General features: G+C 39.2%; 1 long non-coding RNA gene and 5 other non-coding genes across 6 annotated transcripts; all 6 read right to left on the minus strand.

Annotated features, from left to right (window-relative positions):
* Positions 1–2,871: 2,871 nt before the first annotated feature.
* LOC133789164 (uncharacterized) lies at positions 2,872–16,522 on the minus strand. The gene is made up of 2 exons (XR_009873505.1): positions 4,738–16,522; positions 2,872–4,643 (listed from the first exon to the last, which is right to left on the minus strand). It is a non-coding gene; the product is annotated as an uncharacterized LOC133789164 (long non-coding RNA).
* Positions 3,462–3,550, minus strand: LOC133792907 (small nucleolar RNA Z161/Z228). Its single transcript, XR_009874375.1, has one exon. It is a non-coding gene; the product is annotated as a small nucleolar RNA Z161/Z228 (small nucleolar RNA).
* On the minus strand, positions 3,762–3,852 carry LOC133792908 (small nucleolar RNA Z161/Z228). The gene has a single exon (XR_009874376.1). It is a non-coding gene; the product is annotated as a small nucleolar RNA Z161/Z228 (small nucleolar RNA).
* On the minus strand, positions 3,923–4,018 carry LOC133792912 (small nucleolar RNA snoR31/Z110/Z27). The gene has a single exon (XR_009874379.1). It is a non-coding gene; the product is annotated as a small nucleolar RNA snoR31/Z110/Z27 (small nucleolar RNA).
* LOC133792946 (small nucleolar RNA SNORD24) lies at positions 4,206–4,289 on the minus strand. Its single transcript, XR_009874406.1, has one exon. It is a non-coding gene; the product is annotated as a small nucleolar RNA SNORD24 (small nucleolar RNA).
* Positions 4,366–4,447, minus strand: LOC133792900 (small nucleolar RNA R12). Its single transcript, XR_009874370.1, has one exon. It is a non-coding gene; the product is annotated as a small nucleolar RNA R12 (small nucleolar RNA).
* Positions 16,523–25,211: the final 8,689 nt, after the last annotated feature.

Genomic DNA, 25,211 nt, shown 5'->3' on the forward strand with positions numbered 1-25,211 from the left:
GAATAGAAAAAAAATATGGTGCTAAGATTTCTTAGTTTTGGTGTTGGTGCAATACCATATATGGTGTTATGGATTGGAGATGCATATATGGTATTATGGGTTAGAGATAGCCTAAAAAAAAAAAAGTAAGAAGGAGAGGAGAAATAGGGTAAATAAGAAATTTACCACTGAACTATGGCTACTATAGAGTTATGCCCTGAACGTTTTTTTATGGGAAAAATCTCTTCTGAACTATAACAACTATTATAAATGTGCTCCTTATATTGCATTTCGTTAATTTTTTTTAACAATTTACTCATGTAACACTGATGTGGCAAGATCCGACAGTCCTAATAGACAAATACATATATGCATAGTGATATAATGACAAATTTTGAAAATATGTATATGCATTTTTAGAACTAATTTTTGTATGTTTAGTGTCAATAAACTCGATTTCGACTAACTTCAGTTAATTAAATAGATCAGTGTACTGTAACTATGCATGTGACATGTGGATGCATAGCAAACTGCTTAAAATAATGAACAAAATGTAACAATATGGGCATGTTAGCAGTGATTTTCATAGTTCAGAGGGCATTTTTCCCATAAAAAATAATCCAGGAGCAAAACTCTACAAAGACTATAATTTAGCTAGAGGAAATTGCTATTTGTCCGGAGAAATAAAAGGATGAAATCTTTGTCCTAATACTCTTTCATTATGAATCCCTCCAAAAATGGAAAGATGCAAAATTATAAAGAATTAATATAAATATTTTTTTATAACTGATAATATTGTAATTTTGTATTCAAACTTTATCATCTTTATCTTCTCAATACAAAATTCTATTCATCATTCTACTCATCATTCTTAAACTCTATCATTTTTAACTTTTAATGCATCCTACTAAACACAGCCTTTAATAGAAAAGAGTTTCGATAAGAAAGAGGGAGAGTAAGATGAATAGATAGTTTAAAAAAGATAGAGAGTATAAAAAATGAAGAAAATAGTTGTTATTCTTTTTGTTATTTGATGCTAAGAGGGAAGTTGGAAAGATTAAAAAAAATTAAATAGTAAAATTACAATATTATTCCTTTTAACATAAATATTTATTACTTTTTAATAAAGGATATTGCGCTATTGTTAAGATCAAATTTCAAACTTCAATAAATGCAAGTTAAATAAAACATATGAGTATTTTTATTCTCATTTCACATTAATTGAATTGTATTGGAACACGTGCATCGCAGGTGCTTATAAGTAGTATTTATGTATTGTCTTTTCTACTTCTATATATCACTGTGCCCCTATAGATTTTTTTTGAAATATCTCTCTTTCATGTCTTTATCTTCTCACACCTTTATAATATTTAAATAATATAAATAAATAATAGAAAAATTAATGTATATTGTATATTTAAAGTTAGTAGTAATAAAAAAAAGATAAAAAAAAGAATTTTAATAACATATTTTAAAAGATGATATAAAGAAGTTATTGAGAGTGCTAAGGATTAAGAGTTAAGACTATGTTCTATATTTAATCATCTAATTAATAAAATATTTATGTTACTTTGATCCCGTTAGGGTATACATTTTGTTCATTTCCTTAACTATTGGATCAATAATTAGGTTGATTTGATGGTTGTTAATCATTGGATGTCAAAGTACATATGTTGACTTGTTTTTTCATGAACCACATAGAGTAATAAATAACGAGAATATTTGTTGTGAACAAAAAACTAAAGACTAAGTAAGAAATGTAGTATAAATGTAAGAGCATAGATTTATCGTGGTTCGGTCATTCATAAGACCTACATCCACTTAGTCAATATTTCACTTAGTAACTTCACTGTTCTTGAGTTAGTTGGAAGTTTGATCACATTGAGTAAATGCTTTCGAAGAGATGAACAGTCTCTAACCCTTTTTACTATTTACATTGCAGTATTTGTAATGGCGAAAATGGAAAGAGAAGACGGTGAAAAGTCATTTTTCGATCAGGCTAATTCCCGTAAGATGCAGAAGAGCTCTAGGCTTAGGTGTCCATCTCGTTAGCCTCTTGTCCATCCGAATGGTATTACTCTCATTTCATTTCCTCAATCATGTATCTAGTCTCTTGTCCATAGATGAAGCCTGAGTAACATTGTAAGTTAGTTTGAGTTCTTTTATTTCCATTTACCAACAAAAATACCCAAAATACTCCATATTGTAAAAAAAATGATATTTTTTAAAACAAAAAAAATATTCTAATACCCAAAATAACTAGCACTAGAGGTCCAACAACTTCAATTGAAAATTTTAATCTAACGAGCCCAATAACTCTAATTTGAATTTTAACTCAAATAAAAGGCCAAGATCCTATTTTTTAACTTAAAAAAAAAAAAAGTAAAAATTATACCTAGTACCCAATTTAAGTTAACCTCTTTAATTTTTACCCCTATTTTAAAATTCTTAGATTAATACCAAAAATATTAATGATTCTACCCTTCAAGAACATATAAATTGTTATATTCATTTATAAATATATATATATAATCCAAATATATATACTTGAAAAAATATTGGGAAGTAGAAAAAAAAATGCAACTCACCATGATAATGGTGGCAGTGGCAGAAAGGAACGATGGTGGTGATGCTTTGGGGAGGCGTAGTGCTGATAATAAAGGTGGAGGAGTGGTGGTCCAGTGAAGCTGACAATGGAATATTATTTAAAAAAAAAAAAAAATTACACGACAGATACAAAGATTGAGATTTTTACATTGAACTTTAATAGTGTTTTAAGAATAATATGAAAAATGTATTTAAAAAAATTAATAATATTCAACTAAATATTATTATTAGTAGCTATTTTTAGTTAACTAATTCTAAAACTGGGAATTTTTGAAGTTTTCCCGCTAAAAAAGTGGTGAAATTATATTTAAAAGATGATATTTTTTACATTTCGCCCCAAGGCCCACTGTAGGCCCAAGATTCCCAAAACCCGATAACACCAGCCAACAATACCCGAAACTTGAACCCATCTAAATCTGCCATACAATCGGACGAGTTCGATACTAGCTTTTTACGCCCATCCCTTCGTCCTAACAATGCCAACCTATTTCCTTTCATGTGAGACCCGCATAACTCATTGTTAAGTATACCTTTTCACCATTCTAATTCCTTGATCAGCAAATATACTCCAAAAATAAAATGCATCATTGCAACTTCTTGAACCATTGCGGGATTCTAACTGTCACACAATACTCATCCCTCGAAATGATATTTGCTATATTTGTGTCATATGATCGTTCTTCACGAGTATCTTCATAGCACGGTAGGAGATCAAAGGATTATTAATTTATATAAAGAAAACAATCAAAGCTGATATTCTTCAAGCATGATAGGACACAGTCTAGGCGGAATTGCCAATACAAAACTACAATGCTCTCCATTATCTCCTATTCCTAACTCTGGTGTGGTCTATGTACAATGAATGAGGGTTGAAGGCTCATCAGAACAATAGGATGTTTATCATCACTGAAAAATCTCAGACGACCGTCGTGAGAAAATGACATCCATAATCATCATTTGAAACTTCAGTATCATACTTCAAATCATTTTCAACATTAACAGTAAACACAGTTCATGAATCAAAACATAACAATTTGCAATAATAATTTCAGACACATCATCATCAGAATGGATTTTTGTTCTCATCCACAGCTTTGGCAAACTGTGTAGGAAGGTGTCCTAAGATTATTCCAAATTTCATCACATGATATGCCTCTACAGAAACGAAAAACATATACCTTCAAAATATAAAATTGAAAAATATAATGTTGAAAAATCTCAGACGACCGTCGTGAGAAAATGACATCCATAATCATCATTTGAAACTTAAAATCATTTTCAACATTAACAGTAAATACAGTTCATGAATCAAAACATAAACAATAATAATTTCAGACATATCATCAGAATGGATTTTTGTTCTCATCCACAGCTTTGGCAAACTGTGTAGGAAGGTGTCCTAAGATTATTCCAAATTTCATCACATGATAAACCCTAATAATCCATTACAAAACCTAATTTAATAAATATAAAGTTGAATAGTACGATTCAATCAATAAATTAAGTCAATTCATCAATTTTGCATTACAATTCATTTCCACTCTAAATTCTCTATAAACTGAGTTTAAAAACTTAACAGAAAAACTTCACCATAAACAATGTTAGAACTAAAAAAAAAAGGCCTCAGAGATCTTGGTGGAAAACCATCATCAAATAGGTGAAAACCCATCAAGAGTAGCAAATATTTTGATACATCACTGGCCTTTTCTTCTATTTTTTCTTATGTAAAATAAAATCATATATATATATTAAAAAATGAGATTAAGAATGGTTATGATGAAAGGTCAGAAGTAGCTGGTTGGAATATCATAATAGAAAATTGATCATTGGGAATCCGAATGATTTTTTTCATCACTCCAAACATCATAAACCCTAACCCTAGAAAATCATAATCAAAATCAAAACTGTATCAACCTTGTCACCGAACAATTCCTGGTAAAGAAAGACATGGAAAATCGGAGCTAAAGGTGGAAAATACATACAGAATTGGATGTATGTACTTCGGCGTTACTATCGCCTAAGGATAGATTCCTTGATCCATGCACATAGAATTAATACTAGATCAAAGAATTGCAATGTTAGGCTTTTCAATATAACCAGAAAGAAAATTTGAAGATTTTCCTGGAGAATTTTGAAGAAAAGAAACGCTACCTGCTCGACTCTACCTTCTTCGGATCCAGATGAAACTGCCGCTGTGAGCAATGACTCCACCTTTTCTAGAGGTGCTTTCGATAAACCCTAAGAAATCTCAGAAGCCCTAATTTAGAGAGTTTGGCCCAACCCAAGAGCCCCAACTAGCCCAGCCCATTGGATTTCTTTTTTTTAAAGAGAAACTTTTAGGAATTTTTAAAAAATATGACTTTTATACAGGAGTTATACATTTCTGAATCTGTATGAGAAATTTATTAAAGAAAAAGTTAAAGTATGAAAATACAATTAATAGCTAACTAAAATATGAAAATGTCACATTTTTTTATCATAGTTATGTTTTCTTTGATTTTGAAGATAATTTTATTTTATTTTTATTTTTTTCCATCATTTTTTATTATTTTTTCTTGTTTTTTCCCTTTTTTTTTTTTCTACCAATTTTTTCCTTCATCTTTTTTTCTTTCAATTTTTTCATTATTCTTTTTTTTTTTCATTTATCTATTTTTTTTCTTTCATTTGTATTGTATTGTTTTTTTTCTTCATATTTTTTCTTTATTTTTGTATTTATTATTTTCTCTTTCCATTTTTTTTCTTTTTTCACACATATGAACTTTTTTTTCTTCTTCCATTTTTTTTTCTTTTTTTTCTACCAATTTTTTCATTCATATTTTTTTTCTATTCATTTTTCAATTATTTTTCTTTTTCTTCTTCTTTTCATTCTTATTTATTCATCTATTTTTTTCATTCATCATTTCTTTTGTTTTTTTTTTCATATTTTTTTTTTCATTTTTGTACTTATTCTTTTCTCATTCTATTTCTTTTTTTTTCTTTTTTTTCATACATGTATTTTAGCATTACATAATTATTCTACTATTTTTTTATTTATTATATTTTATTATTGTAATTTTTTTTTATAGTTTTTTCCACGATATATAAAGAAAATTCTAATCAATTTTTTCAACATTTTCTTTTTACTGTAACACTTATAATAATACCAAAATTTGGAAAGAAAACTAATAAAAATATGAAAACATGAATGGGTAACTGGTTACCTCACATTCTTTGTGTGTATATTTATGAGGGTGATTTGTTACTTTCACGTTCTGGTGTGTGTATATTTATGGTTTCTTTATGGTAACTAGTTACTTATGTTACTAAAATCATAGTTACTTCTTTTTTCTTTTTTAATGAAGTGTTCTTCTATTTTTTTCCTTCAAATTTGATGTTTCTTTTCATATTTAATATAATTAACTCACCACCCCTCTTAGGTAACTGGTTACCCCTCTTATGGCAGAAAGTTACTCATCTCAAGATGTTGGCGCAGTTTTTCGGCAACAGATAATTATATGAATAAGGAGAGGGATTAGTGCTGTTAACCGAGATTTTCGGCAACTCTATCGATAAGTAATGTTTATTGATGATAATAATGAAAGCAGAAAATCAACACGGGATTTTTACGTGGTTGGGGTGTTAACTAGCCTTAGTCCACGAGTCTATGTTATTAGAGCTTGAAGAAGCTTTTACAATGGAGTTTTATATTTTGACAGAGTTCCTCTCTTTTTTCTGAAAGGAGACCCTGTTTACAGTGCTCTGTAGCTTATATTTATAAGCTGATGGGAATATCGGGTCTGGACCAGGTCCGATCCGGGTCCATCGGAGAAATGGATACAAGGGGCCTTTCTAGTGGAGGCCCAATACAAAAAGGTACAAAATACATAAATCCAAACCAGCTAAGGCCCAACAGGTTGACCTTAGAGCTATATCTCGCTCGACAAAACGACGCTTTTGGCCTGGCCACTTCGAGTCACGAGGCAGATTCAGGAGACAAGACCAGTTAGAGTACTTGGCTGCGCAGACCTGACACATTGGCGTGCAATCCCGAGATGACCTTTTCTGTAGGTGAAAAGTGGGGGACAACGCCCACGTGGAGCGAGGCGGCGTTAGGGTCCTGGAGTCCTGGCCCCTTCAACCAGGGGTGAGATGATCCGGGTCCATTTACCTTTGTCCCGCTTCGTTTACCATCGGCCCGGACCGCGTCAGTGGTCCGGGACAGGGACGCGTAGGCCGCAGTGGTTGGAATGCTCTGCACGCCGCCCGGACTATCCTCGCTGAGGACGGACCCGGAGGGACATCCCGGACCCCTCCAATGGGCCCAGTCTTGAGTCCCCGATCCATACCCTTCCTCTTGGGCACTCTCCATACCAAGAGACCTTGGGCCGGGCCCACGTGCTGAGCTGGCCCCCTAACAGTGGGCCAAGACGAAGGCACCGAGCCCATGCAAGAAATGGGGATAACAAGTGCTAAATAATGAACCGTAATAGATGAATGATCTCAAAGGAAAATTATAGCTCGAATAGTTTTTTAGGTGGTTCAAAGGTTAAAATCATTCTAGTCCACTAGCCAATATTATTGATATATCTCTGATATTCTTTACAGGGTATTTCTTTATAAATTAGAGGCTAACCCTTTGCAACTCCCAAGGTCTCCATATTTATAGGGAGAAGGCACCTGGGTGTTGGCAATGGAGGTCATCCCGTGACCATCTTACCCATCATGTCACTTCTGTGACATTCATGATTAATTCCTAAAACCTGACAATGAAGTGTGGTCTAATCAATAGGTAAGGGGGATAATGGGCCGCATGGCCCAACCCAGTCATGGGTGCCTGAACACGCACGTTTATGCTGCGTGTCCGAGAATTCAGGGATGGAGTAGACACGTGATGTCTGATATATGCACGTTTACATTGCGTGGTTGACTTTAAACAAAAGGTCAGAGGTGTCAACTCAAGCTCGTACCTTGAACTTGATGTAGCTTCAGCTCGTGGTGTCCACACTGCTGACCCGATGCCTTAGTACTCAATGAACCTTTGGTTATCTCGAGCTAAAGAGATAGAGATTTGTAACAGCAGCTCCAGGTAGGTGGCTTCCACATGGCTGATAGAATTATGCCATATTCCAGCTCGCTAATAACCTGTGGATATTTAGGGCGTACATTTGCCCCCCAAGCCCCTGCTCGTGGCACACGACCTGGGGCCACAATGGGGGCTTTTAAGCTTCTTTGTGGACTCTTCATATTCCGCCCATTACGCTGGTATCGGACACGTGGAGCATCGTGGTTGGCGACGGTCCGTCTTTGGAGAACCGCATTAAATGGCCTAACCTATCTTCGGCCGTCGTTTCGTCTTTCGAGTAGTGATCCTCGTATCCTACATCAAGACAATCGAATGGCCCTCATCCTTTGGCCTTTTACGTATATATAAGGTTGGCCACCCTTCGCATGAGCCACCTTTTTATTTGAAAATTTTCTCATCTTCTTCTTTCTTCTCAGTCTCAAAACCCTTTCTTTCTTCCGGTCATTATTCCCAATGTTCCAGAGGTTCAGATACGAGGGCTCTTTCGTGACTCCGGTTCCAGCAATTCCAACAGGACTTCAACCCAGACGCTCCTTTCGGTCTTTATACAGCAAAGAATTTATGTAAGTCCTCCATTCGTTGCATGCTTCAAATGTTTTCCCTTTCTCTTGCTTAGGTAAACTTTCTCTTTAGCCGCATGTAGTAGGTTGCTTGTCTTTTGCTGAAATTTTATGCGTAGGGTTTTTATCCTAGGGGTATCGACCGTAAGAAAAAGTGCTTAGAAGCATGACTCATAGGATACAACTATGGGGTGATTTTCTGGGTAAATTTTTTTTTTTATGCCTGTTTGGAACAACCAGTTTTTAGGGTGCAAAAACCAGGTAGCTTAGGGGACACGCTTCACAGGCAGTTTTGCCTATCAAAACTTTCCTTCCAAGGCAAACCTTTATTTTGACCCTCCTAACACATGGATTCCGAGTAATCGGGGACCCATTGGGAGCACAGGCGCGTGTTCATAGAACCATGTAGTCTCACTCGCCGCAGGCTGAGATTACCTCAGCCCGTGTAAAGGAAATCCTTCGCGCTAGATTCTTTCTTATGCTTAGGTCGCCCTTTCTAAATTTTCTTCTTTGTTCGTTAGGCGACTAGATGGGACCCAAGAAGAGTGCACCCAAGAAAAGTGCTGGCAGCTCGTCTTCCCAGCAAACCAGTAAGGGGAAAGAGGTGGCCACAGACTCCCTGATCCCCAACTTTGGTCCCACCGTGGAGAAGGAGGTCGAGGTGGGGCCCGACGCCTTTTTGAGGCCGAGAGGATCGCCTCGAAGGTCACCACCCAAGGGAAAGTTAATAAAATTATGCTTTCCCATAATATTGAGATAGGGAGCGGCGCCCTGGACGCCCGACCTCTCGTTGAGGACGAGCGGAGCTGCGCGCAGCTTGACGAGGAGTAAGCCGCCTGGAGCGATGAGCATCTCAAGGCTGGGGCCTTCCTTCCGCTGGACCAGTACTTCGCGGATTTTTTAAATTACGTGAAGCTGGCTCCCTTCCAGCTCCCCCCTAACTCCTACCGTCTGTTAACGGGGTTGAAGTATTTATTCCTGAAGCAGGAATGGGAGGTCCCCACGCCGGCGGACATCCTTTACTTCTTTTGCCTCAAAACCAGCCCGGAGCAACGAGGGCAAGGTGACGGGTTCTACTACCTGACCCGTTTTCCCAATTCAGCTGCGGTCATCGAGCTGCCCAACCACCCCAATGACTTTAAGGATCAATTCTTCATGTCAAAGGGGTTTCGCAACTGCGAATACCATTACTTCAACCGTCCTTGTAAGTTCCTTCTATCTTCAGCTCGTAATTTGGTTGCTGATTAGCTTCTTCTTATTCGTTCCTGACTTAGAAACTATCATGCAGCTATTTTCGCGAGGACGACTAAGTCAGTGACCCTTGGGGGTCAATACGAAACCTTGGCGGGGCTCCCCCCAAGTGAAAAGGATTACCGCCAGCTCATGTCTGACGAGACGATGCTGGCGTGCAAGTTAATTTCCCCGGACCAAACTCTAGCCTTGAGGAGACTGCGGACCATCCCCGCTGCTCGCGAGATGGCGCCCATCCCCGAGGAGGAGGCCAAAGATGAGGATGAGGACGAGGAGGACGAGGTGCCCCTCGTGCGCCGGAAGCGGGCTCTGGAGGCCGCCCAGGAAGCCAATGCAGAGAGGACCCAGTCCGGGGCAGCAGCCAGCCCCTCCGGCCAAGGTAACCCTTATTTATTTAGGGACATAGACAGGGCCACTGCAGACCTATGGCTTGCTAGGTTTAACCCCAGCCAACCCGTTCATCGCCACCAAAACGACCCAGACCGCGATACCACCCTACTCCAATGCGTTGACCAGCTCGTACTGTGTTATGACATGAGCCGCCCTAGGGGGACCGTAGTAGTAGATAACACCCTGGCCTTTAGGTCGGCCTTTTTTGAGGAGTATGAGACCAATCTTAGATCGTGACCCTCCCTCCTGGAGGTGTAGTAGCTCCATGTCTTAGGCAGTACGTAGAAGAGTCCAGTCCCAAGGCGGATCCGGACCCAGAGCCTCCTTTAGCTCGGAGGGTAGGACCCCTCTCAATACATACTTAAGCTATGCTTTCTTTCTTGTTGTAATGCCCCAAGTTTCCTAATATCGTTTAGGACCTTGATTAGGAGGCCGGGAGGGCCATAATTGATTTATTATGCTATTTAATGATAATATGCATGTTTAGGTGTATTAAATATGCATGTGAACCCATTTGTGATTAATTGGACGATTTTCATATTTTGGCCATTTCGGGCATTTTTGGCATATATGTGAAATGGGCGTGGTACTTTGTTATTATTTGGTTATGCCAGGGTTACCCAGTACAAGACGGTCCTAGGAGGTAAGCTAGTGGGAAAGTCACAACGGGATTTAAGCTGGACTTGGAGTAAGTCAAGGGGTATTTAGAGCATTACCGGGTTATTGGGTAATGGGAATTAATAATTGGTGATAAATTGAGAGTTAGTAAGATCAGGAGGAAATTCTGGAAGTTTTGACTATAATGTCCCCGGGGGTGTTTTCGGGACCCCGAGCATTAGGTTTTATTGGAAGCTACTTAAGCTTGAAGTAACCTTTTAAGAAAATAAAAAGAACATTCTGTACGTTCTCTCTCCCTAAAAGTTCCCTTTTCGTCTCCCGATCGCGTTTTCAAAGATAACTTGAGTTCTAGGACTTGGAATCAAGCGAGGATCAAGGCATAGCAATCCTAAGGAGAATTAGAAGCTTATTAACCGGAGGATTTAGTTGGAAATAACTCAATCGCAGGTAATTCAAGTTTAAATTTTAAGTTTTTAAAAGTTTTTAAGCTTGAATTGGATTTTGTGAATCGTTGAGTTTTTAGTTCGTTTGAGGCTCAGGTTTTGGTGGTCTTGGACCATTGGGGAGTTTGGGAACTTTGATTTGATGATTTGGGAATGTTTAGACATGTTTTTGGAAGATTTTAAAAGGTTAAAAAAGAAGGAAAATGGCTGCCCCAAAGTTGGGCCGCGGCCTTGTTCTTGGGCGCCGCGGCCCTTGCTCGATGAAGCTGGTGCAGGAATTTGTTCCTGCTGGGCGCCGCGACCCTTGCTTCAGAGTAGGTTGGGGGCCGCGGCTCAAGGTTCCAGGGCCGCGGCTCAGGCAGGCTTTTGAGCCCGTTTGCGTATTTAGCACCGAGAACATGGTTTTAGACCTCGGGATCATTCCTACTACCCGGATTAGTGAGGATTGATGTCTTAGAGGCTAAGTTTTAGTTCAAGGATTGGTTTTTGTAGAGTCCAAGAACTTTACTTAGCTAATTATTTAGTAGTATTATAGTATGTATAGTATTATCTTTGTAACTGTGGATTTTTGGTTCAGACCGGGAATTATTTGGACACTCATAGTAGTACTTATAGATTTTCTAAGTTTAACCTATAGTTTAATAATATTAATGTTAACCTAAGGTTTGATTATATGACTGATATTAAGGATAATATTTATTATACTATAAGGTTTAGATGAGGACCAATAGGATTTTAAGCACATGTTATGAATGGATGATTAAGAATTAAGTATTTTGAGGATTAAATTTAATAAGGAGTAAAGTTTGAATGCTATAAGGTCAGTCAGCAGCTTTGAATACGTTGAGGGCTTAGTCAAGGCTGTTTACTCCATTCAAACTTAGCTAAAAATATGTAATTTCGTGTTTAATTAATCAGCGTGTGCCGATATATCGCAGCTATAGGGGGCGATATATCGGAGCACGTAGATACGGAAAACACGAGACGATGCACGACAGCCTCGGGCATACTGGCTCAGGCGATATATCGCCTACAAGGGGCGATATATCGCCTCCTTCAGTGTATTTTGAAATGTTTTGAATTCATTTTCCATTCAGCCATTCAACCTCTTGATAAGTCCAGTATCTTTTTGAACGAGTCTTCAGCCTCTGCTGAACGATTATTCAAATATTTTTCACCTAAAAAGCTATTATTTTTATTCAAGTAAAATCAAGATCATTTCATTCCTAAACTCTATAAATAGGACCTAGTACCCAGCCATTATTCATCTTTTGCTCTAAGTTCAGAGGCTGCAAGTGCTAAGTGAGTGTGAGAGTATAAACACATGGGTTTGGGAATCATAAGCTTGATCATCATAAGCTTATCAAACACTTTGGGAAGTAAGGTTTTAGAGTATTTCGGTTTGAGGAGTAGATTGGTCTTACAAGTCTTCAAGGTAACCCAAAACTCTAGTTCAATTCTGTATTTGTTCTTTTAAGTTCTCATAATCTTCTACTCAGCCTCTAACCTTAATCTTTATTTTGGTTAGGAAATCTAAGTTCTTGAGCACATAAGTTTTGGTAAGTATGTTTTTCAATGGTTTAGTCTTCCCATTCCTTTTCATCTCTTTTTCTTCATTAGACTCACTCTCTTTCATAATGATTATTAGGAGTGTTCCAAAGTCCTAACACTGTCCACATATCCCGGTAACTTTGGTAAGGAAAATAGGATAGAATCTTGTTGAGTCTAGTTTTGTCATGTTTAGGTGATGTTTTTAGTAGTCTTTTATTTTGTTTTTATTTCATTTAGTGCGGGTTTATGCTTTGTTTGTCTGTCTTTGTGAATATCAGGAAGAATTGAGCACATAGAAGAAAATGTCAAAGAAAGGGCAGAAATAACCAAGTTTTTCATCATATTTTGATAAAGAATGGTTCTCAACACAATTTGGAAGTGTTGGTGAAATTTTGGGATGAAAACTTGAAGAATTGAGAAATCCCTTAAGAGCCATGGCATGAGCAAAGTGGAGCCGCGGCTAGGTGGGAAACAGAAGCAATGTTTTTAAGGAAATCCTCGGGCCGCGACATGGCTAGAGAGAGCCGCGACATAGATGGGCATTTTTCCCAGAACTCGTCGATGCGGGCCGCGACATGGCTTCAGAGGGCCGCGGCATGGAGAGGATCTTTTGCCCAGAAATTATGACACGGGCCACGGCATAGTGTATGTAGAGCTGCGGCCCGCCTCTTTAAAATTTGAGCCTTAGGTTTTAATATTGCGAAAAGGGGAGAAAATGTATGTACGGATGATAAGCGTACAAAATATACGCTTATTGATAACATTTTCAGATTGATTTGGTTGTTTTTCTCAACATAAAGTTTCTATTTAATCTGTTTGGTGAACTTGTGCAGTTTGTCGTTATTATTCTGATTTGTTCGAGAATTTGGATAAATGTTGGTTTTAGTAGCCGAAAATTGGCCAATATGTGGAAATATGGTACAGGCGATATATCGGCATAAGGAGGAATTCTAAGTTTTGGCTTTGCAGAAACGACATCAGAAACTTGCGTTTTTATCGAGAACATTCGTCAGGCGATATATCGCCTGTCTTGGGCGATATATCGGCACGAGGGTATTTTTGGAAATTTTCATGGAAATTCGTAGGTTTTTGGATTTTTATAAAAAGAAGATCTAAAAGGAAAATAAGAGGGAGGCATTCTGACGGCAAAGAGAAAGAAACAGAGAAGAATCCGCGTTTATTTCGTTTGTGTTTATTTTTATGTTTTTGAATTTTAGATTGGATGATGAAGTTTAATATTATGAACTAAATTCGTATTTAGAGTATTTTAATGTAGTCACTGGATATTCTATTCGTCTTTAATGCAATTTCTATGAATCTTTGAATTTATGGTTATCTATTGTTCTTATGTTTAATGCTTGTAATTGATTGGCCATCTGTTGCATGATTATTGGTTTTAATTCAATATCTGAAAAGTGAGAATTGGAATAGCTTTAGACAATAGACATAGATTTCAATTTAGAACGAAAGTATCAAATTGGTTTGTGTAGCAATTAGGTTTTTGTTCTTAATGCGGTTTATGTGTAGAATTTATCACAGACATGTAGAAAATTCACAGGTAAACTGAATATTTTATATCTTGAGAGAGAATAGAATTGTCATTAGTAAACTTGCTATAACCATAGATCAAAGAAACATATTAGTTGTATTATTGATTGAATAGAATTGAAGGTTGATGAAATTAGAATACTCTAATCTTTCGCTTATATTAAATTTCGTTAATTAAATTGTGCTTTCTTAGTTTATTGTTCATTGTTAATTGCCATTAAAATCTCGTTAGTCAAATAGAAATAAAAGTTTGCTATTGGTAATTATTAGATCAATTCCCTGACGGAACGATAATATATTTCCACTATTATTACTTGTTTATTCGAGGGAGAAGTTCTGGTTTTGAAGGCTCAAGCTTAGAGTATTTTTACATGTTTTTCTTCTCTTCCTGATGTTATCTTTAATTTTTGTTGTGATTAGCACTATGACTATGAACTAATTTTCTGTTTAGGATGTTTAATTGAATCACTTGAATCCCTGTTATGAACTAATGCAATTTCAATTTTCTTCTAAAAAAAAAAAAAAATTGCCTAAATCACTTTTCTAAACACATGTCATCAAGGATTTCGCCTCAAAGGCCAACTAATGCAAGTTCTATCAAATTCAAATTGTCATTCCACCAACCCTAGTCAAACACATATAATAAAATCCAAAATGTTGCCTTTTCAAAACATATTAAAAATTTCCCACAAACCTTTTAAATTAAACTCTAAAACAATTGAACCAAGCACACAGTTGAATTCAATTTCCTTTTCACGAGCAAAGACAAAGCAACAACAGACAAGAATGATGGCTAAACATTTACACTAAACAACACAACAGACTAAAAAAAACTAAACTAAACAACGCAGAAAACAAAAATAAAACAAAATAAGCTCCCCCCCAAACTTAAGATGCACATTGTCCTCAATGTGATAAAGAAAAGAACAAGGGAAGATAACTTACCTGACGCCACATCAGTATGGCGGAGGAGGTGGTGGAGGTGGCCACTGGTATGAAGTGTACTGTGGCGATGGAGTGAAGTAATTCTCATCAGCAGAGCTCATAGTCCACCTCGTGACTAAAGTATTCAACTCCTCAATGTGAGCCCGCCCATACTCATTTTGTTGCACCATGAAGTCATTATAGTGCTGATTTTGCGCCTGATGCGATTGGATTAAGTATTGATTTTGCTGAATAAGGTAATCCAATCGAGCATGCGTGCGCTGCGTGTGCTCATCAATAGGTCCACCAATTGCCAAATTCGAAGGTGCGTTACTGGGACCTGGTTCATCTGCTTCCTCCTCCTCAGCTTGATCGATGTCCACTGTGTCATCAGCCCGGCTGCGCTTATTTTGCTGGCTAGAGGCAGGCGGCGTAAGAGAGGTTGAAAGGAATGCCGTAAACATAGTCTGATTGATTGCCCCCATTGCCCTCCGGACTAGATCGCTTGGGTAGACTGGTACCTCATAAGTGTTGCATAGATTCGAGAGGAAGGTACCATGGGCGACACCAGCTGTAGTATTGAATTTGCTGATGTTACGAATGCTATAGCGAATAATGCGGCCCACATCAACTTTCATTTGGGTCATGATAGCATACACCAACAAAAGCGCTCTCTATCAATAGAAGACAGATGAGAGGTCGGCAGTAAACGTTAACTCACAAAATAAACCCACGCCTTCGCAATTGGATTTAGCTGCCACCTGTACAACTCTTTGGGCTTTCCGTTATGATAGTTGAAGCGTGCACCTTCCACACTCAAAACTGCAACCACAGCATCATAGTCTGGCTCCTCAAAATGGGCCAACTGCCAATGTTCATCCTCTTGTGCAGACAATGAGGGGAGGCCTATTAATTGGTTAAATGCATAAGATGTTGTAGGCACCAATTTACCCCTGATAAAATTGTTCTGTTCTGCATCTAGATATGAGAAGTTGGCGAAGAATTCATACATCTGAGAACAGTTGGCTGACCCCACATAGGTCGAGTCACAAAAGACACCCCAGTTACGTCGCACTATTTCAGCTTTGATGAGATCATAGGCAGGGTTTTGTACAACAGTGGCCTCATTAAGCTCAAACCTCCTTTCCCTTACCACCGATCTCTTATGAATCTTTTTAAACAAATCAGCTGCGTCCTTATTGACAAATAAATTCGTGTCATAATCAGCTGGGGCAAGTGGTGTTGGTGGTGGTTGAGTGCGGGATGAGGAGGCTTTCTTTGAGGAGGTACCTCTAGTGGGATTTCTCTTAGGACCCATAGTGTCTTTCAAAACAAGAACAAACTAAACCCCCAAATAGGTTTTCCAGAACTTGAGTATAATTTCCTTTTGGTGTCACCCCCCCAAATCTTACTGATTAACACAATCAACAGCCCAAACACTAATTCCCATATAAACAATTGACAAACCCCTTAAACGTCTCACAAGAAAAGCATAGAGCAATCCACAATACCACAATGCAAATTATTCTCCAATCAAAAGCACTAGAGTAGGAGACACTTACTTGAATGGCACAAAAGTTCTTCTTTTTGTCTCCTTGGCTGATGGAAGTCTGAAGAATTAGAGAGAAAAAGAGGTTTTGAGTAGGAGAACAAATTCTGAAAGTGATAATGAGTGAGAATGTGGCCAAATTAGGGCTTTTTATCCCAAATTTCGGACTCGGGCCGCGGCATTACTTTGACCATGCCGCGACCCGCATAAAATCTCAAGTGTATAATGCCGCGACCCTCTGATACCTATGCCGCGGCCCGCCTCGATATTCTGGGAAAGCTGGGGTTCAATCCCGCGGCCCTCCTTCATTATTCAAGGATGCCAATGTTTTTGTCAAGGCTTGTGATAGATGTCAGCGAACTGGTAATATCTCGAGGAGAAATGAAATGCCTTTACAAGGGATTCTTGAAGTGGAACTGTTTGATGTGTGGGGCATCGATTTCATGGGGCCTTTTCCACCATCTTACAACAATGAATATATTCTATTGGCAGTAGATTATGTATCCAAATGGGTGGAGGCTGCAGCAACAAGAACCAATGACGGTAAAACTGTGCTTAATTTTCTTCATAAACATATTTTTACTAGATTTGGCACTCCCCGAGCTCTGATTTGTGATGAAGGGAAACACTTTGTGAATAAGCAACTGGATGCATTGCTGGCTCGTTATGGAGTTTATCACCGAAAAGCTTTGCCTCACCATCCTCAATCAAATGGGCAAGCTGAAGTTTCAAACAGATAAATCAAAAGCATCCTTGAGAAGACCGTTGACAGTTCAAGGAAAAATTGGTCGAAAAAGTTAGATGATGCGATTTGGGCTTACAGAACTGCATTCAAAACACAAATAGGCATGTCTCCTTACAGGTTGGTGTTTGGTAAAGCATGTCATCTACCAGTTGAATTGGAACATAGGGCATTCTGGGCTATGAAAAAGTTGAATTTTGATTGGAGTGCCGCTAGTGAACGAAGGCTGTTGCAACTGAATGAACTTGACGAGTTCAGAAATGAGGCTTATGAGAATGCCAAGATTTATAAAGAAAGAACAAAGGCTTGGCATGACAAGAACTTAATCAGAAAAGAGTTCCAACCAGGGCAGCAGGTACTTCTTTTCAATTCAAGACTGCGACTGTTTCCTGGCAAATTGAAATCAAGATGGTCAGGGCCATTCACTGTTGTTCAAGTTTTTCCATATGGTTATGTAGAAGTTCGGGGCAACTCAGGTGATTCCTTTAAGTCAATGGTCAGAGATTGAAGCCCTACTTGGGTGGTAGTTTTGATCAAGCGAAGTCTGTCCTCCTTCTAAAGCCTCTCTGAAGAGGGGTTCAACGTCCGGCTAAATGACGTTAACGACAGCGCTTGTAGGAGGCACCCTATGTTTTACTTGTTATTTATTTTACTTTTGTATTTGTAAACAATGAATATTTGGTTTATTTTTGGACTTTTAGAATCGTGAAAAACGAAAAAAATCAAAAAAACTTTTAAAAAAATAACAAAAAATAGAAAATCCTTAAGGGCCGCGGCATAGCCATATGATGCCGCGACATTGGGGGTTCCAGAGGCCCACAGATTTTGAAGTATAGAGGCGGGCCGCGGCATGGATGAGGAGGGTCGTGGCATTGAACCCCAGTTTTCCCAGAATATCGAGGCGGGCCGCGACATTATACACTTGAGATTTTATGCGGGCCGCGGCATGGTCAAAGTAATGCCGCGGCCCGAGTCCGAAATTTGGGATAAAAAGCCCTAATTTGGCCACATTCTCACTCATTATCACTTTCAGAATTTGTTCTCCTACTCAAAACCTCTTTTTCTCTCTAATTCTTCAGACTTCCATCAGCCAAGGAGACAAAAAGAAGAACTTTTGTGCCATTCAAGTAAGTGTCTCCTACTCTAGTGCTTTTGATTGGAGAATAGTTTGCATTGTGGTATTATGGATTGCTCTATGCTTTTCTTGTGAGACGTTTAAGGGGTTTGTCAATTGTTTATCTGGGAATTAGTGTTTGGGCTGTTGATTGTGTTAATCAGTAAGTTTTGGGGGGGTGACACCAAAAGGAAATTATACTCAAGTTCTAGAAAACCTATTTGGGGGTTTAGTTTGTTCTTGTTTTGAAAGACACTATGGGTCCTAAGAGAAATCCCCCTAGAGGTACCTCCTCAAAGAAAGCCTCCTCATCCCGCACTCAACCACCACCAACACCACTTGCCCCAGCTGATTATGACACGAATTTATTTGTCAATAAGGACGCAGCTGATTTGTTTAAAAAGATTTATAAGAGATCGGTGGTAAAGGAAAGGGGGTTTGAGCTTAATGAGGCCACTGTTGTACAAAACCCTGCCTATGATCTCATCAAAGCTGAAATAGTGCGACGTAACTGGGGTGTCTTTTGTGACTCGACCTATGTGGGGTCAGCCAACTGTTCTCAGATGTATGAATTCTTCGCCAACTTGTCATATCTAGATGCAGAACAGAACAATTTTATCAGGGGTAAATTGGTGCCTACAACATCTTATGCATTTAACCAATTACTGGGCCTCCCCTCATTGTCTGCACAAGAGGATGAACATTGGCAGTTGGCCCATTTTGAGGAGCCAGACTATGATGTTGTGGTTGCAGTTTTGAGTGTGGAAGGTGCACGCTTCAACTATCATAACGGAAAGCCCAAAGAGTTGTACATGTGGCAGCTAAATCCAATTGCGAAGGCGTGGGTTTATTTTGTGAGTTCACGTTTACTGCCGACCTCTCATTTGTCTTCTATTGATAGAGAGCGATGTTTGTTAGTGTATGCTATCATGACCCAAATGAAAGTTGATGTGGGCCGCATTATTCGCTATAGCATTCGCAACATCAGCAGATTCAATACTACAGCTGGTGTCGCCCATGGTACCTTCCTCTCGACTCTATGCAACACTTATGAGGTACCAGTCTACCCAAGCGATCTAGTCCGGAGGGCAATGGGGGCAATCAATCAGACTATGTTTACGGCATTCCCTTCAGCCTCTCTTACGCCGCCTGCCTCTAGCCAGCAAAATAAGCGCAGTCGGGCTGATGACACAGTGGACATCGATCAAGCTGAGGAGGAGGAAGCAGATGAACCAGGTCCCAGTAACCCACCTTCGAATTTGGCAATTAGTGGACCTATTGATGAGCACACGCAGCGCACGCATGCTCGATTGGATTACCTTATTCAGCAAAATCAATACTTAATCCAATCGCATCAGGCGCAAAATCAGCACTATAATGACTTTATGGTGCAACAAAATGAGTATGGGCGGGCTCACATTGAGGAGTTGAATACTTTAGTCACGAGGTGGACTATGAGCTCTGCTGATGAGAATTACTTCACTCCACCGCCAAATCTATATGTTATATGCTTATGTTATCTTATGTACTATGCTATGAAATAAGTTATGAAATGTGTATGTTTGTAGGCTTGGGCATATGACCCATATGACTAGCAAGACCCCAAATAGATTATGGGCATATGACCTACTTAGCTAGTAGGACCCCACTAATCTCATGGGCATATGACTTGTTTAGTCTATGGGACCCCAAGTAATAATGGCCATTATAGTATGTATGTAATAAGTGTTATGATATGTCTTTATGTTTATTATGAAATTTATGTTTATGACTATGTGTTAGATTTTCCTTGCTGGGCATTAGGCTCATTCCTTTTTGTTTTATGTGTAGGAAAATAGCTTTAGAGGCGGTAAGATTCGTGGACGCTTAGAGAATGTGTATCGGTGATGAACGGATTCAAGGAGTCGAGAGTTCGATTTCGAGGATGTAGTCGTTTATTTATGGTCTTTATATGTATTTTCCGCACTTTTTATGTAATCACTTTATTTTATAAATCATGCTATGTTTTGTTTTTCAAACAATGGGATCCCATATCCTTCTTGGTATTTATGTAAGTAACTCTTATTTCTATAAGTTTTCTAATAAAATTATGGTATTTTCGCAAATGTAAGTTTTAGTAAGAATTTGTATGTATAGTTTCGTTAATGGTCCATAAGTCTAGAATAGTAGATCATTACAGTTGGTATCAGAGCAACGGTTCCTTCGCATGAAGTTCTCCTCGATACACACGCTCAAAGCTCCGAATCTGACCGCCAAGTAAGTATGTAAGTTACTAGTTATGTTGCTTATGTATAGCTAACAACTTTAGTGTTTATGTTTTCAGTTAAGTATGAACGAAGCTTTAACCTACCAAGATATTCGAGCCATTAAGGCCTTAAAAAGAATAAGGGAGCCAAGAAACACCGTAGGAGCACTAGAAAGGATCACTCGAAGATTGCTCTTGTTTCACCAAGAGATAGGTGGCCTTCAAGAGGCTAAGCAAATAATGTTAAGATCAACGGAACAATATGTACTAATAATTAGGCTATTTAAAGATTTCCATCCTGTAATAGCAGCCTTAGAAGAAATATGGGAAAACATGAATGATGAGAATGAACTACCATTAGCAATGAGATATTATTTCCTCTTAGTTAGGTTCACCGCAAAATTCGAGTTTCAGTTCACAAATGAGCAAAAACATAGAATTCTCACAAACTTTCCTAGAGGGCATTTTGATGCTCATGATAATGATGATTATGAGGAGATAGATGACGATATGCTAGATGATGGATCGGATGTAGAAGATCCTGATTTTTAGATTAGTAGCTTTTATTGTTTGTTTTATTTTTTTTATGATTGTAATAAGTGAAAATTGTTTTTCCAAATGAATAACATGCTATTTTATTATCATGTATGAGTTTGATTTTATTTTCGCAATCATAATAAGTAATAAAAAAAATGAATAATGACTAAGTTCGGTGAGGGTGGATACAAATCAATGAACCAAGTTTCCTTATTGAGAGTTAGGGGGCCAAAGTAGTGGGAACGATTTTACTGATCCCAGCCCTCCCTCAATATGGTTAACTTTGGAACAAAGATAAGTTTCGAGCCTGAGGATTAAGTCATATAGGATGATTAGAAACAGACTTGGAAAATAATGATGGCTTGTTTTTCTAAGTATAGAAACCCACTCTAAATAATAATAAAGACTTATATAATTTTTTTCATAAGAAGTCATAATAAATAGGTCCGATATATGTTTGTTTTAGAATAAGTTTTGCCTTAGAGCCTATTAGGGTAAGTTCTAACATGTTCTCGACTGTTAGAACTTTTTGTGAAGATGTCGCTCCGAAGATCTGCACGCACGAACGGAAACGCCTCCAACGCCGTCCCAACAACCAACGAAGTCCCTCCAGTTCACCGAAAGGGAGTGCGTGCTACTGCTCGCCGCAATGCGCCGGCACCGCCAGCTGACAACACTGCGGAGATTGCCAGACTGCGACAGCAAGTCGAGGAACTTTTGCAGCAACAACGCCAACAGGCTCAATCTCAGCCTCAGCCTCCGCCACAGCCGCAGATGCAGCCACAACAAATGGCCCCAGCACCCCAACAAGTTGGTCCATATGGGGGATGGCCAATGACGAATTACGCGCCGTATCCAGTACAGCACCTGGAGCCAGTGTATGAAAGGTTCCGCAAGCAGCACGCTTCAAACTTTGAAGGGACTACGGACCCCTTTGAAGCAGAAGAATGGCTAAGGAATGTGGAGTCGATTCTGACACACATGAATCTCAGCAATGCGGACCGCATATCCTGCGTCTCACCATTACTCAAGAAGGATGCCAGAATATGATGGGACTTAGTTCAGCAGACTAACGATGTCATCACCATGATATGGACAAGATTTGTGGAGATGTTCCACAAGAAGTATTACACCTCGGCAGTCATCGCTAATGGTAAAAGAATATGCTCGTCAGTTTGACAGATTAGCCAAGTTTGCACCAGAGTTGGTTCCAACTGACTTTACGAGGTTGACCAAGTTCGTTCGAGGACTTAGACCAAAGATGGAATTAGAGATTAAGTTAGCAAACCCGGGAAACACTACATATGCCGACGTTCTTGAGACGGCAATCGAAGTAGATAGGATTCAGATGAATGTTAGCGAGGAGAAGAGGGATAAACGATTGTTCCAGACCAAAGTCATTGTCTTGACCTAGGGAGGAACCCATGCTAGCAACAAGGTGGTCACAGGTCAGGTTTCTATCCTCAATAAGTTATGTCATGTATTATTTGATTCAGGTGCCACTCATTCGTATATCTCGTTAGGAATGATAGAAAAACTAGACAAACCTAGTGAAAGATTTAGAACTAGGTTTGTAACCGAGTTGCCTTCGGGCAAAGTAGTTCTATCATCACGAATAGTACGAGGCGTACCGATCAAGATTGAGGACATAGAACTAGAAGGAGACCTGATAGAACTAGTGATCAAGGACTTTGACGTAATACTAGGCATGGATTGGCTAGCACGGCATGGCGCAACAATCGACTGCAAACGCAAGAAGGTGATGTTCGAGACTCCTGACGGCCAGAGATGATGCTTCATGGGACAAGCTTCAGGATTGCGCACCCCGTTAGTGTCATCTCTCAAAGTTCAACGAATGATGGAGAAAGGATGTCAAGCGTTCTTAGCCAGCATCTCGAATGTGGAAAAGGAGACATCACTTAAGGTTGGAGATGTTCGAGTTATACAAGAATTTCCAGAAGTTTTTCCCGATGACTTGCCAGGATTGCCCCCAAATCGAGAAATAGACTTCACGATAGAATTAGTACCAGGCACCGAGCCTATCTCTAAGGCACCATACCGGATGGCACCTACGGAACTCAAGGAGTTAAAGACGCAGCTACAAGAACTCCTAGACTTGGGTTTTATTAGGCCAAGCCATTCACCATGGGGAGCTCCGGTACTATTCGTGAAGAAGAAGGATGGGAGTATGCGGATGTGCATAGACTATCGTGAGCTGAACAAAGTAACAATCAAGAACAAGTACCCGCTACCTCGGATAGACGATTTGTTTGATCAACTCCGAGGTGCGACTATATTTTCTAAGATCGATTTACGCTCCGGGTATCATCAGCTCAAGGTAAAGGGAGAAGATATTCCTAAGACAGCCTTTAGGACTCGTTATGGACATTACGAGTTCTTGGTTATGTCTTTTGGTCTTACTAACGCACCAGCCGCGTTTATGGACTTAATGAATAGGGTCTTCAAAGACTACTTGGATAAATTCGTCGTTGTGTTCATCGACGACATTTTAATATACTCCAAGGATGAAGTAGAGCACGAGGAACATTTGAGGCTGATTTTGACACGATTGAAGGAGCATCAACTCTACGCCAAGTTCAAGAAATGCGAATTTTGGCTTTCGCAAGTGGCGTTCCTCGGGCACATCATATCGAAAGACGGAGTTGCAGTAGATCCATCAAAGGTAGAGGCCGTGAAGGATTGGCCTAGACCAAAGAACGCGTCAGAAGTAAGAAGCTTCTTAGGGCTAGCAGGTTATTATAGGAAGTTTGTAGAGAGCTTTTCTAAGATAGCCACTCCGCTCACCAACCTGACCCGGAAGCAACAAAATTTTAACTGGAATGATAAGTGTGAGGAAAGCTTCCAGTTGCTTAAGGATAAGCTTTGCTCAACACCAGTACTTAGTGTACCGACACCCAACGATAAGTTCGTTGTCTATTGTGATGCATCAAAGCTAGGATTGGGATGCATGCTGATGGAAAACGACAAGGTGATAGCCTATGCCTCACGTCAGTTAAAGGAGTATGAGCAACGCTATCTGACTCGCGATATGGAGTTGGCAGCGGTGGTCTTTGCGTTAAAAATATGGCGCCATTATCTTTACGGAGAACGGTGCGAGATTTATACAGACCACAAAAGTTTAAAATAATTCTTTACTCAGAAGGAGCTCAATATGAGGCAGCGCATGTGGTTAGAGTTAGTCAAGGATTACGACTGTGAAATCCTATACCACCCAGGGAAGGCGAACGTAGTTGCCGATGCGCTTAGTAGGAAAAGCTATGGGAATTTAGCAGCCTTATCCGGAATAGAAAAGCCGCTACAGCAGGAGCTTATCAGTGCCGGAATAGAAGTGGTTGTAGGCAAGCTGGCTAACTTGTCTATCCAATCAAATCTGCTAGAGGACATACGAATTGGTCAGAGACATGATGAATCGCTAGCAGCACATATGGAAGCAGTCAAAGAAGGCAAGAATATCGATTTCTCAATATCTAGCCAAGGCTTATTGAGATATAAGGATCGGGTATGCGTGCCAAATGATCAAAGTATTAAGAAAAAGATTCTGGAAGAAGCGCACAGCACCCCGTACTCAGTTCATCCAGGGTCTACCAAGATGACTCATGACATCAAGGCAATCTATTGGTGGCCAGGGATGAAGAAGGAGATAGCGGAGTTTGTATCTAAGTGTCTGGTATGCCAGCAAGTGAATGCGAAGCATCAGCGCCCTGCAGGCCTATTGCAACCACTTAGCGTGCCAGAATGGAAGTGGGACGATATAGCCATGGACTTCGTGACGGGTCTGCCAAAGACGAATAAGCAGCATGATTCCGCTTGGATAGTAATAGATAGACTAACCACGTCGGCTCATTTCCTGCCTGTTAAGACTTCATACACGGCAGACCAATATGCAAACATCTACATCCAAGAGATTGTACGATTGCATGGAATCCCCAAGACGATAGTGTCGGATAGAGGATCGGTGTTTACGTCAAGATTTTGGAGAAGCTTACAGCAAGCTATGGGTACTAAGTTAAGTCTTAGTACAGCTTTCCATCCTCAAACAGATGGGCAGTCCGAGCGTACGATTCAGATTT

This window comes from Humulus lupulus, chromosome 7, assembly GCF_963169125.1.
Source record: "Humulus lupulus chromosome 7, drHumLupu1.1, whole genome shotgun sequence".
NCBI classification, from domain to species: Eukaryota; Viridiplantae; Streptophyta; class Magnoliopsida; order Rosales; family Cannabaceae; genus Humulus; species Humulus lupulus.